General features: G+C 49.4%; 1 protein-coding gene across 8 annotated transcripts in view; it reads left to right on the top strand.

The window, feature by feature from the left end:
- The window catches only part of LOC135241025 (muscleblind-like protein 2a), a 54,168-nt gene that overhangs the window by 3,572 nt on the left and 37,535 nt on the right, over nucleotides 1–13,061 (top strand). The gene's annotated exons all lie outside the window — the stretch shown is intronic.

Raw genomic sequence — 13,061 nt, 5'->3', positions numbered from 1 at the left:
CTGTTTGAGCATTTGGGCCCAGAAGAATATTCACCCTGCTCAGATCTCCAGGGTTAGTGCCTGATCTCCAGTCAGTGATGTTTCCTGTAAACCGTGTAGGCCCTGTAAGGATATGCGTAAAGCAGTCCAGGGTTATACACCACCTTATTGTGTTAAGGGATGTGCCATCCTGGGACTTGTCAGTGCATACAAACTGGTTTTGACCCTTCCTGCACATAGACAATTGTCGTGACACCTTTGGCAGTGGGGCAGGAAGTGCATGTACTGCAGTCAGCTTTTGGCAATGGGAGCCAAAAGCAGGAGAGAACAGCTGTTGTGTAGATTTGCATTTCTCTGCAAAGTCATAAACCTGAGCGTGAATGATCTGCTCTGTTCTCCAGCAGTGTTCACTGAGTGGTGCGTCCGTGTGTGTGTGTGTGTGCATGCACGTGCGTTTGCGTGTGCTTGTGTGTGTGTGTGCGCGCATGTTTGCGTGTGTGTGTGTGTGTGTGTGTGTGTGTCACCAGAGCTGGGAGGAGGTGCAGATTAAGTAGCTATTCATCAGAACAGACTGTACTCATTTTGAATAATTTAAAGATTAACTGAAAACACAATCTCTGAAACCTGTTCTGCTCTTTTTGGGAGACGTACAGTACAGTTACGTCATAAACGTTACCGTTTGAAATGGAGTTGCAAACAAGTCCGTTTATATGGAGAGAAAAATGAGGGAAGTACCTTGATAAGACTATGCTTTTTACCAGAGAAGTTGTGGAATTCTAATACAAATTTGTGACCTGCTATGGATGCTTTTGAAGGTTATTTATTTTGCAGTGTCGGCTGAGGGCTGGATATAGACCCTGTTTCTGCCCCACCCCCCATATTGACTCATGTCCCGTTTCCAGATGAACTGGATTGCAGACACCCTCTTCAGCGTGCCCGTAAGGCACAGACTCCCCTGTGAGGAGTGAAGCTGATGCACTGCTCCTCTGTGTTTTAGTACAGCCGGTGGGTACAGCTTATTCACGCAGGGAGTCCCAGCCAAAATCATACCGATGCACCAAAGGAAACGGTGGCTATGCGGAGCTGTCACTGTATCCTCACATGGCTTACATCTGCCTTGAGCTGCAACCTGTGCATTTCATGTTCAGTGGAGGAGGCACACAAATTAATCAGTTAAGAGAATTGTTTTTGTGATGAGCTTTCTAGTTAAGTAACCTTTTCATAGTGCATTTCCTTTTAAAATGCATGCTGGGATCAGCGATGAAACGCAGGGAGGATAGAATGTAGTTTAGTCCTTCAGCTGTAACTCACACCCTCATGAGAACAGTGGCAGTACACCGCGTCAATGGCGTGACACTGAAAATATTTGTTCTACTAATTGGAATATTTAGATTGCTATCAAAGTAAATGGCATACAAACAAGCAAAAAAGTCATGAATAGATGATAAGGATGGGAGCAGTGCTCTTGTGTCCTTGGTTTGGTGTTGTCTGGTCTGTGGAGGTTGTGACTGGTGGGCTGGTGTGACGTCTGGGTCTTTGCGCTGCAGACAGTTCCCTGGCTCTGCGGTGCTGGCTGGGCTAGTGGGTCCCTGCAGGCTGCATGCCTGCCAGTACAGTAGTTTACTGTTGATGGGTTTCCCTGCTGTTTCGTTTGCAAAAGCATGACCTTGCCCCTTCTCTCCTTTTTTGTGGCTTAAAAAACATTGTGGGATCTTGGGAAAATTTGTACTTGGGGCTGATTTGGACATTAGCCAGCGAAACCCGTAATGAAAATAATTTAAATTGTCAAAACATTTCCTTCTCATTCATCGTGTCTTATTCAGTAGACAGCTGTTAATGTCTGGTTTACCCAGACTGCCGCTAGTGCCTTTTCATGGTAATGTGATAGTGCCTTTTCATATGAAGGTTCTTTTTCTAAACATCATTCAGACTTTAATCAGTATAATCTCAATTTCGTGTTGATTATATACGCTACATGTAGGCCTATTGCTTGGGTCTGGTGAAGATTTCAGTTGGCAGCAGTCTTCAGAATTTTTTAAATGACAAAACCACAGGTAGAACAAAAAATATATGGAGCATGTTATTCAAGACACATTAAAATGAGGGACACAATGTGAGGAGCTTTCATTTGCCTGATGTATGAAGCCCTTTTTACGATTAGGCTGCTGATCTATAACTGAGGCGTCTGTAGTGTCTGTAGCCCCAGGCTATCTCAGTATGTGCTGTTTGGTGGAAAGTGCCGGTCAGTTCAGGCGTAGGGCTCTAAAGAGCCCATTTATGTCCTGTTTGCCTCAGTCATCCACCCAGCTGGCTCACTTTGTGTGAGAGGAATGTATTTTTACCATAAAAAGGAAGTCTAACAATTGTTAACGGTGAGCTGGGTATAAAAACAGGGAAATACCTTTAAGATTAGCATTCAGTGGTCCGTGATGTCACAGCGCTAGTCAGCGCATTGCGGCCAATCGGAGAGCGGAGGGTTCAGAAAGCCGGGCCGTCATTGGGCAGAGCTCAGCGGGAGGGCAGTGCCGGGGAGGGGGGCTGCAGGGGAGGAAGAGGTGGGAGTGGGGCTGGGCTGGAGATGTTTGAGCCGGGGAGCGGAGCGGACTCGTTCTTTCCCCCGAGCCGCCGCGGAGAGAAGAGCCCCCGCGCAGGCATGGCCGTGGCGTGCAGAGCAGCGAGCGGCAGGGAGTGACGCACGCGATCCCCCGCGCAGACCGCCAGCGCTCACAGACTCTGCACAGAGAGCTCCGGGACCCGCCAGCGCTCGCCGCTCTCTCTGACTCTCTCTGACGGTATGTTCCAAAAAGAGTTTCACTGCTGTGTGCTGCCCGCCACGCGGAGGGGGGAGAAACAGGTGGGGGGTGGAGGGGAGGCGGACAGAACGAGAGGGAGAGAGGGAGAGAGAACGAGACGGAGAGAGGGAGAGGGAGAGAGAGTTCAGCAGTGAGAAGCTCAAAACTGCTGTGGAAGCACACAGCTGCTGCAGTCTCTCCCCCCTCCATACCTCTCTCTCTCTCTCTCTCTCATGATGCTGTGTGCTGACTCGCTCGTGACTAGAGACGCTTTTATTGCGTTGCAGGAAATGGAAAAAGGTGCTTCCTTTAGAGCTTGTCCTGCCTCACGGTGGAGTTTTTCCAGGCACTTTGTAATATCAGCTGTGTATGGAGTTCTCACTGTGTGTGTGGTTGTGGGGTTGTGTGTGTGTGTGTGTGTGTGTGTGTGTGTGTGTGTGTGTGTGTGTGTGTGTGTGTGTGTGTGTGTGTGTGTGTGTGTGTGTGTGTGTGTGTGTGTGTGTGTGTGTGTGTGTGTATGTATGTTTGTGTGTGTGTGTGTGTGTGTGTGTACAGATCCACTCGAGTGTTTGCCTGAGCCTGCGTGGGGCATGAGGTTAAGTTTATTCTGTGCAGTCTTCTGAAGGACACACAAGCCTGCGTAGTGTTTTCTCTGAGGATGTGTGGGGTTAAAGGCAGGCTTTGTCCGGTGAATTGGTTCTTGGGTAAATACAGCGGAGCTCTGCATTGGCACGGCCGGCGCTGCGTCTCGTCTGGAAGGGCGGAGGGGCGGGGCGGAGGGCGGTGGTGTCAGGAAGAGGGCGGGCTGGGGTCAGTTGACGGGCGTGTGCCGAGGGAAAGGGAAGCCGGTCTCTGCCCTTCCTGTGCAAGAGAGCCGCAGCAGGGACAGGACCGGGGAACACAGGAACACAGGCACACAGAAACACAGGTAACACAGGCACACAGAAACAGAGGCGACGCAGGCACACAGAAACACAGGTAACACCGACACAAAGGCAACACAGGCACACAGAAACAGAGGCGACGCAGGCACACAGGAGACACAGGCACACAGGCCACAGAGCCACTGGCGCAGTCGCTGTGTCCCACTCTGCGCATTCTGCAGTCTACATTTATCCTGTCACCTTCAGTCACCTTTTAAAAGGCTACTCTCCATCAAGCTTCATTACTGAATTTTATTTACTGAAACAACTTCTTTTATGTTAAGAATATGGATGACTTCTCAGTTGTTGACAATTTTTATGTGACTGAGGTTCTGAAATGTGATAAAATTGGCTTTGATTTTAAAGCTTACCTTTTTCATTAGTTGTTTTTTGAGGGAGAGATTCTCTCGATACCTTTTCTGTTCTGAGGCCGTGCCCTTTCAGTGCGTCCAGGGCTCTGTCGCACCAGACAGATGTGTGCGTGGTGCTTTCAGCCAGGACTTCGGAGGGAAAAGAGGTCTGCGTCTGCGTCTCCAGACGGGCTCCTGTGCGCTCCCGCGGAGGCTGTGAGACAGAGCGCGCGCACGGCACCGTGGGTAACCGGGCTGCCGGCCTGTCAGCAGCCAGACGTCCCCGCGCGCCGCCGTCTCGCTGTAATTAAATGACACGCGGCCGCAGTCCGAGCAGCGGGGGAAAGGGCACTCGGCCGGCGTCGTGTCCTCTCTCTGCGCGGACAGGTGGTCACATGACCCTCCTGGCAGGTTGCCTGGGAGACCGATGGCCGCACGAAGAGACCGGGTGTCAGTAAGGTGAGGATAATCGGGGTCACGGCAGTGCGGCTAGCCGCTAAGGCTGTTTGAACGCGGAGGTTTCTCACGTCGACTCAAATATTTAGCTTGTGCCGCCAGTGGGGCTGACGTGCTTAGCCCCGTAACCTCATCTGCAGGGGTGCGCTTCCTCCCCACCCAGCCTGCCGAGGGCCAGGAAACGCTATAATACTGCATTATCCTATAATAAACATTAGAATATCAAGATACTGTATCAATGTATATAACATTAGATTTTGTATTGTTTCTTCAGCGTTGAGTATCTTTTCAATTTTTTTTTAAAGCATGACAGTGTCTATGTGGTGTAGTGTTTGCATGGATGTAGTACCCTCCTTTTCTGTGTTTTGCTCTATTGAGTCAGAAAGCAGAGAGTAACCAGTAGAGAAGAAAAGGGTAGCAGACAGAGAATCCGCCTGCTTGGTGGGATTTGTATATATGCCCTGCGGGCTGCACCACGCGCCTCGCCCCTAAGCCTGCAGTACCTTACGCGCAGTTTAAATGACCTCCGCTGCATACTGCAGTCACACTGACCACATTAAAGCTTTCCTTTGGCTTGTCTCTGCAGTGATTCTGTCTTTCAGAGGACTGTTTTTTAAATCCACCCTTATTTTCTTATTTATTCAGACAGAGGAACTCAGAGAGGGTTACTGATAGGGATGTGATCACAGTGCGGAGGGTGCCGTGGTGGGGAATGGAACCTCAGGCTGCAGAGGGGGGTTTGTGTACTGGGGGGAGTTAGCCACCCTACGGGTCTCACCACGCAGTCTCCCAAAGCACATGGCTTGGAGGAGTAGTGTGATTGCATGGCTTGTTGAGTTGGCTGTAGGAAGAGATTCTCTTATTGAGTGCAAAAGCAGTTGGGGACTTTGTCTTCCTCTGTATTCCATGTCCTTTTTTTAGCGTTTGCCGTCTTTTTTCCCAGAGCGCCTCTGCGCAGCCTTTCAGCGAGGGGTCGGGGTGGGGTATCGTTTTACAGCCACCCCAGCCCCTCGAGCGCTGCTCTGGGCTTAGCGCAGGATAGCGTGCTTTACTCTGCGCTGTCTGACGGTTTGACTGTACGCGCGCTGTAGCGAGCGGGCTGCGTCTCCTTTGACTGGCCGATCTCATGTCAGCCGTTTCGTTAATGCATGTTGCGGATGCAAAGAGTACACGGGGGGGGGGTTTCTGCCCTGAAACCAAATTCTCTTCCCTCGTCTCCCTCCAGTCCCAGAAGAGTAGAAAAGAGAACAGGACTAGAAGGTTATATGTCTGTTCATAACTTATTATTTCTTTGTTAATAAAAAAAAAAAAGGTTTTTTAAGAGCATCTTGAGAGGAAATCAGAATTTACAGGCCTAATTGCTCATATTTCAGTCCAGTGGGAGCCAGAGAAAGATTGCTTTACAGTAGAATGTTAAAATGGGGGTTGTGACCTACTTTGGGGCTGCTGGTCTGATTAGGGTGACCGTCACAGTGCAGGGACCCTAAAGAATCCATGATACAGAGGAAATGGGGAGAATCTGGAACTGCTGAATCTAGAATCTCCAAATCTAGAATGTAATCCTGAAAAAAAAAACAGCTGAATTTGTCACAGCGGGAAAGCCATTCATTGAGATTCAGGGTGTTTGCCTCTCTAGCACACGGCAGTGCCTCTGCAGCCTCGCAGTCCGCCCTGCCTCTGCTCTCTGGGGTGATGTGAGGGGAAGAGCAGGAGAGCCCAAGCCTGTAGAGTGGCTGGCACGGGTGGCTGTAGCTCGTAAAGCCTGACAGGGTGACTTATCGGGGCTCACCTCTGGACTGAGAATCGCCCCAGCTGCTATGGAGACCGGCCTCCAGTAATATTCACCCACGAGCGCAATCTGGCACTGCCAGTCTAAAGCATTCCCTCCTGTCTTTCACCTACCTAATGCGCTCCTTTCTTATTTATTTTATTTTTTATTTTTCTTTTAATGTCACTTCTGCATTTGTGGTGTCTCTCTGTTATGCACGTGTGCGTGTTGTTCTGTGGGTAAATCTTGTGGATGTAAAGTAAACCTGAAGAAGATAAAGATGATTGAGGGTGAGCAGCGTTGAGTGTGGCCGGTCTGATTAGTGAAAGCTCGCTCAGGCCAGCCTGTCTTCCTGCAGTCTGTCTGTCAACAGTCAGAGCTTTGTTTCCCTGGAATACTGCCTTCATTGAGCAGCCCCGCCTGTGACATCACAATGCCCCAGAAACAGCCAATCACAGCGGGGAGTCGGGGCACAGAATTCTCCGGGCCAGTGAAGGGCGTCAGAGCCACCGTCCTACCTGTGAGCCATCTGTGCGTGCTCACCAGCTTCATCAGCCAGGTGTAGCGCTTCAGGTGGGCGGCCATGTTGGTTTCCGCCTTTCATTTCTCCACAGAGGCTGCAGTGGTCCAGAACCCTAAGATTCAATCCATCTCAGACTTTTTCAAGGACACTGGATGCAGTCCTGTTCCCTTAAAGAGAACAGCACCAGCACCATTCCCGCCGCATTCTCTTTAATATTGCACTGTTGCTGAGGAATAGTTACTTATTTTTATGTTCCTCTTCCTGTCAGCCCAGTTATATTTATTGCAGAGATTTGTTAAAGGAAAGGATTTGCATTGGCTGTGGTCCTGGAATGGCTGGGCTGGGTGTTCAGTTGACGGTTTGGCTCTGAAAGCGCTGCCGTTATTGTGTTGTCATTCACTGCTTGATGACAGGCCAGCAGTGTGCTGAGCCTGACCCAGAAGTGTCCTCGATTCAGGGCTGAATTTAGAACGAAACCCCAAAATAAACTGCCTGGTTTTTTTTTTTGTACCTTTTTTTAAAGACTGCTTGTTTTTACCGGCTGCAGATGGCCCTGTTTCAGACATGTACTGAATTTTTACAGGGAAAAAACGGAATCCATCAATTAGATTTTTTTAGCTTCCATGTTTTAAAGGCATAGCTATGAACAACAGCAGTGTGAAATGTTCTTACATGTATAAGCTAGAATAAGTAATTTCTGCCTTTATGATGATGAATGTCAATAGGGCCAATACTGTAGTGACTAGGTAATTCTTTTGCGAGAAGCTGAGTTGCTTGAACAAGGGCGTGGATGTGACTGAAATCCTGTGCACATTATACACACCCCGTACACCCCTGAGACAGCTGATTTATTAGCCGCTTCACAGTTTCATAACGATACAAACATCGTTAGCGAAAACAATGCCTTCCAAGATGGGCTGGGCACAAGAAAGGAAGAGCTTCAAATTCCTGCAACAACAAGTCGTTTTTTAACAAGCCTGGTCAAATAAAGCAGGCAGTTATTACATTATTTTTCCCCTCCATACATGGACACCTTTATGCAATTTTTTCTTCACCATTGCTGCTAACTTCCCGATGTATGCTTATTTAAAAACATAAAGTGTACAGTACATAGCCTGCTAGCAGCTGTAGCCCCATGAATAATTACTAGACCTACTTCAAACAAGCTCAGCTTGGACTGATGTGTGGATATAGTGAGCGGAAGACCTCGCGGGAGAAGAGCACGCATCGATTTGAAAAGCACACATTTTATTCCACACGGGGAGGACTGTAGTCCTCAGGTAGCAGGAGCAGGTAGGACTGAGGCCCACCTCAGGACTTTAAGCACCTGGTGTGGAATTAAGGAGCACCCCTGCTAAGTCCCTGCGTACGAGCCCCCTGTGGGCGAGTCCCGTTCCCCAGTGCTTAGCTTAGCCGCAGAGGGGCAGCTTCACTTCTCACCTGAGGGAAGTGCCGGACTGCAGGGGTGGAGTGTGGACTCACTGCTGGACCGTGTTCCCACCCGCCTGCCTCCTTCACCTTTTCTCTTTATTCAGGGCCTGTTGTGCCTGTTTAATGCCGCGAGCAGCGCTGTGGCACTGTGCGGTAAGTTTAGACGTCAGAAGGCTCCTTGTTTGTCATTGTGAATATGTACCTGTTTTTCTGATCAGTTGGAATGATTTTTTCATCTCTTTCATCCTTTCATACTCTTACGACACTTTTTCCAATTTCTGTTCTAAAAATATTAGGTCTAAAGGGCGCTGTTCCCACGGGCCTGATTCATAATTGATTGGTCCTTAGCTGTGTGACTCACAGTTGATTGGTTCATGGCTGTTTATTCTCCTGTGGGGGAAATGGGAAATGAAACCCTGTTTCAGACAGTGTTCACAGAGGCAGAAAATGGGCAGAGATATTCTACTTCACTGTTGTAATATTCATGCAGAAATGAGGGCCTTTTTCTCTGTGTTGGCGGTGGTGGGGGAGGGGAGTTTGGTATAGCGGGTCCGGTTCTGATTGACAGGAGGAGGGCTAGTAGATATGATTGGCGGGAGGAGAGTGTGGTTCTGATTGTCAGGAGCAGGGAGGGTGGTTCTGATTGGTGGGAGAGAGTGGGGTTCTGATTGTCAGGAGCAGGGAGAGTGGTTCTGATTGGTGGGAGAGAGTGGGGTTCTGAATGGAGGGAGTAACCTGAGGTTCAGATCTGAGGGGATGAGAGTGAGTGGTTATGATTAGAGGGAGGAAAGTGAGGGTTCTGATTGGCTGGAAGAGACGGATGGAGGTCAGCATGCGGTTCTGAGGCACAGACCACAGTGAAGTCCGCTCAGTCACTCGGTTCAGTTTCTTAAGCGCACATTTTGAGGTGCCGTTTGCTGGTTCAGGAGTCTGCGCTGCTGCTCTTCGTCTGTGCGTCTGCGCGTCTGTTTTCTGTCTCTCCGGGGATAGGCCCCACTGCGGCTCTGATTAGATTTCCCCGGCCCGTTTGATTGGTCCTGTGAAGTCGGTTAAGTGGAAAGCTGGCCGATGCTCTCAGAGCCGTTTGCTTCGCTGGGTTTGTGTGCTGCATGCTAAGCTGCCGCATGCAGGCAGTTCAGAGCATACTGAATTACTCCAGCAGATCCATGTTACACTGTGTCCTGTTATGAGTTCTGACTTTAGATTACTGTCTCATGCCCAGGCTGTGTGTAAAGGCTGTTATACACACATGCACACTAACACACACACACAGATAACTCTGAGGCGGGGGCAATTACGATTGCAGACTCAGGGGGGCGGGGGTAGATTACATTACATTACATTTATTTGGCAGACACCTTTTATCCAAAGCGATGTACAATAAGTGCACGCCGAAGGTCATTGGAACAACTACAAAACACAGTTCCGATAAGGTACAATACTCATCATGTCACAGTTATTCATACCCATGAACACATTAAGTCCAGTCCCTAACCTAAGCTAAGTCAAACTAGGAGGCATAACAAGCTACAGCATCAGTTAAGATCACTGTGGACCGGGGGAGAACGTCTGATCTTCGGGTGCGCCAGTTAAAAACTGGGTGTGCCTCGGACCCTCAGGCCACAGCGAGCCACCGCCAGGGCTCGGGGGTGTCTTAACTCCAGCCTCTCCCACACGGCTGCTGTCCACACTGTAAAAACCCCACGGTCAGTGAGGGACATGGAGCCGGGAGTGTTCAGGCTCTGCAGCCGGCTCGCTCAGAGAGGCCTCCTTCTGTAGTACTCCGAGCGGCAAGATGAGTTCCGCATTCCGCAGAGGGAAAAATGGCAATGCTAATTATATTCTGGGAGCGGTAGTGAAACAGCGCGTACGCCCGGGGAGAACGTGCTTTACCTCACATTACCTTCCTGTTTACCTCATGGCTGCTTAACCGGGTTACTGGTGGCAGTCACTGCCTGTCCAAATCTGTAACCGCTGTCGCGTGTAAAAGGAGCTGAGCTGTCAGGGACGTGCGCTCATTGTGCGGGTGGAATCTGACCGATGGCGCGCTGCCACGCCCCCGGGGCACGGCGTGCGGTTTTACGGACCCCGCCGGGCGTGTCACGGCCTCCACACGGCCTGTGTGGGGCGATGATCTCATCCCCGCCGCGGCGGTGCTGGGGGCGACGGGTCACGCAGTCACGCAGGGAGGGGAGGCCCGTAATCTCAGCCCCGCCCGTAATTATGTCATTAGCCAAGTATGAGCAGAGGGCTGCAGCAGAGGGACGCGGTTAGCAGCAGAGGGACGCGGTTAGCGGCGGCGTGAGGTTCCCTCGTTAATCTGCTCGTGCTGCTTCCAGGCTCAGTCTCTGGGAGCCGTTAGCATTTAGCCTGGCTTGCTGAGCGCGCTGATCCACTCAGAGGCTGTTGGGGTGTGTGGCCGGTCTGAAAATGTATGTCTGGAAGAACCGCGTCCCAGATTAGGGTCAAGGGGGGGTCGTCGGGGTCCAGTTGTGATCACGTCGCCCACTGTAGCCTGGCCTTGCTGGGAACCCGGCTTGGTCTCCCGCTGCTGCTGCCCTTCTGCTTCAGGGTTCATCCTGCTGAGCGCTCAGAGATGCCCTTCTGCACACCACTGCTTGTTAACTGCTGTTATTTGAGCTTCTGTGGCCTTGGCTTGAACGAGTCTGCCCATTCTCCTACGATCTCTCTCATTAACGAGGTGTTTTCGCCCGCAGAACTGCCACTCACTGGATGTTATTTGTTTATCGCATCGTTCTCTGGAAACTAGACTGTAGTGGAAATCCCAGGAGGGCAGCTGTTTTCGAAATGCTGGAACCGCCATGTTTGGCACCAAAAATCATACCACGGTCAAAGTCACTTAGATCACGTGACTTGCCCTCCTTTCTATATTTGGTCTAAAAATATATTGATTTGCCCTTTGGCTGAGCAGGCTAATGCATTAGCGACTGGGTGTACCTGATCAAGTGGCCACTCAGTGTACTGTATATGCTTCTGCTGTTTGAATACAGAGTGGTGCATTATCAATGCTATGCCAACCCACCATAATTATTATGCAGCTCTTTTATAACTATTTCATTATTTGCTCTGTCCCTAGGGCTGAATTTTGAGTGACAGCCTTCAAGAACACCTTTATTTTCTGACTTTTTTTTCTTGCTGCGCAAGCCTGGCAGGACAGAAGGATCGTCATCAGCCAGCTGTCATGTATTTACACAATACAGGGATTGTTTTATTGTGTCCAGTTAATTTAACTGACAGTGTGATGCGCCAGAATATCTTCATCATTAAATAACCCCATTTTGAACAGAACTACAGCATGCAGCAGTAGCTCTGGCAGCTGAAGTGTACGGATGCTCTTTCTGCTGTGTACCTGTGTCAATAGGGTATACCCTCTTTCACTTGCTTTACAGGGCAATTTAAGATGCAGATTTGACTGTGTAGGTGGTGCAGGCAGGGAATCATTATTTGAAGTGTCACTTTGATAAAAACCAATTAGATTGCTTTATTACGAAATGGTCATAATAGCATTTCTTTTTTTAGCTCTGCTTTTTGCTGTTGCTATGCATTGGATCAGCAGAAGGAAAAAAAGGTACCCTTAGCAACTGGTTTTGAGTTTTTAGCCCCAGAACAGAGAAGCAGCCGGTACAGAACTGGGGCCTCAGAGGTCGCACAGGAAACATCCTGCGCAATCTTCCCAAATATGTTTTTATATGTCAGATCTGAGTTTTATGACTTGGAGCACTGCTTGCACTGCAAACCTCCCCCTGAATCTGAGCTACAGTTCTGTTTTTTTTATTTTTCCATGTATTCAGTTTTTAAAATAGCCCCCCCTCCCTTCTCCCATGTTTTTTACCGTGTATCATTGCGGGCCCATTCTTTCATAAGACTGTTTGTTGTTTAAACTGTAAGGAGACTCTTTAATCGCAGCGGAGTGTTTCACCGCCCGGCCTTTGTCTGTTAGCCCCGCCCCCTTCCTGGTCTCCACCCCCTCTGCTTACCCAGCTCCCTCCTGTAAATATTTCCAGATGTTCCTGAAGGAGGAGTGCAGAAAGAATGGAGTTCTTCAGAAGTGGAGGCAGCTCCTCCTTTGGATGAATAATGACTGAGTGCTGAGGTTTTGAATCTGTGCTGTTTGGGGCGTTGTGCCTGGAGTGAGTGAATGGAGTGGCAGCATTATTCCTCCAGATTCCTTCCCCCTCTACGAACTATGTGATTTCAATTTGATTTGAGATTGTGGTGTCAGGAGTTTTGGAGCCTTCGAGCAGTGTAACCTTGGCAGTAATTGTGAAAAATATGTGGCTAATGTCTCGGTGGATGAGTCATAAGGCTTTCTGGAGCCTTCAAGTATTGTAACCTTGACGATAATTATGAAAAATATGGATATTGTGGCTGATGTGGGTACATGAGTCATAAGGCTTGGATTGAAGCCTGGCCGTCCCCATGGCTGGCTGTGGCCAGAAGCAGCAGCGTGCAATGCATAATGGGGCAGCGCGTTAGCCTCACATTCAGACCAGCAGCGCTGTGGTCCTGTAAATGTGTGGCTTGAGTTATAACTGGAGAGGGCAGGTAGCGCTGCGGAGGGCCAGGAGGCACAAAGTCTAAATTGTGATTTAACCGAGCGCCTCTCTGCTATACAGCCTCGGTCATGCCGTTAGTGATGATTACCCCAGTGATGCTCAGTAGGAAATGACTGAATAACCAGGTTAAACCTGTTACCTTTCAAAGTGGAACATGTACAAATGCAAATGTTATAAGGATTGATTTATCTCAGTCTGTTCCAGCAGTTCGACCTTCAGGAGCCTGAGGTGAAATGTTGATATTTCAGATAAGGGCCAGTTA

The sequence above is a fragment of the Anguilla rostrata genome, chromosome 15 (genome assembly GCF_018555375.3).
Source record: "Anguilla rostrata isolate EN2019 chromosome 15, ASM1855537v3, whole genome shotgun sequence".
Taxonomy (NCBI): domain Eukaryota; kingdom Metazoa; phylum Chordata; class Actinopteri; order Anguilliformes; family Anguillidae; genus Anguilla; species Anguilla rostrata.
Note: the sequence above shows the minus strand (reverse complement) of the source record. Positions and strands in the feature narration are given on the sequence as shown.